A 1,178-nucleotide genomic window follows, 5' to 3' on the forward strand; every position below is an offset into this window, starting at 1 on the left:
TTCACTGTTTTCAGATAACTCCAAAATAACACTGTAGCTGCAAAATGTAAACAAATATAAGGAAGAAAAAAGTTTCCATGGTATTATGAACCCTACAAATTCTCTCACAACTCTGACACTGAAAATACGATAGTACAACAAAGCAGAACACTATATATATTGGGGGCTCACTCACATTGAGACTATTTTATATACTCTGCCTATAGATTTGGAAGTTCTCTGTACGTATAAAGCCCCAGATTCCTAGAAAGCTAGTTTTAAGTTTAAAAGTTATTTAGTTAGGCTGTTCTACTATGAGTCTTCATAAAGATAGTCAGTACTTAATTAAATGCTGAACACTGCATTTGCTGAGTCAGAGGTACTTGCCTTATTTTTAAACCTACTGCAGTACTGTCAGATTAAATTTCATACAAGCAACCACATCACTTTCATTAAATTCCAGTACACATAGTGCAGGGTCTGTTCCAAGCACCTGGACGCCGATGAACATTGCAGTATAAATGCTATAACTTGTGGGTTACAGGCATTTTTATTGGCCCGTGACTGTGGCAAAAGGTGAGCATAAACCTAGATCTTCATGTAAAGTCTGCTGCTTGGTACAGGAGTCTCACAGCAGTATACATTCAGAACTACGTTTTTACCTATTTACTTAAAGCTCCCTATGTGTAATACAACTTCCTGCATACTAGCGCCTACTAAATCAACACTAGTTGAGAGTATCAGCAGGAGCATAGAGCTTCCAACACGCAGGGCAGGGTATTTCAAGAGGAAAATGAAGACATCTTAAATTCAAACCTTCCAACGGAATCCAAGTTCATTCTGCTTTAGGAAACCATGCCAAGTTCATCCAACCCAATTTTGGAATTGTTTTACCACAACCTACAGTTTCTGTTATTCTGACACTTTGCATACGTACTTGAAGTGTAGCACCCTGACCTCCAAAACTGATGTGAAAAGGTCTACCATAGGCAAAATTCAGAACAACCTCTTAACAACAAACATCTTTGCCAGAAATGTAATTCAGCTCAGTGATCCTGGAGCTGTAAGTTAAAGAGGTCTTTCATAAATCAAGTTAAAACACATTGATCCAAGATTGGCAACACAGAGATATATACACATACATGCTGAGTGACTGGATAAAGACAAACAAACTGCTTTAGAAACAAACTTTCCAGATT

Source organism: Phaethon lepturus, unplaced genomic scaffold (genome assembly GCF_000687285.1).
Source record: "Phaethon lepturus isolate BGI_N335 unplaced genomic scaffold, ASM68728v1 scaffold4491, whole genome shotgun sequence".
Classification (NCBI taxonomy): domain Eukaryota; kingdom Metazoa; phylum Chordata; class Aves; order Phaethontiformes; family Phaethontidae; genus Phaethon; species Phaethon lepturus.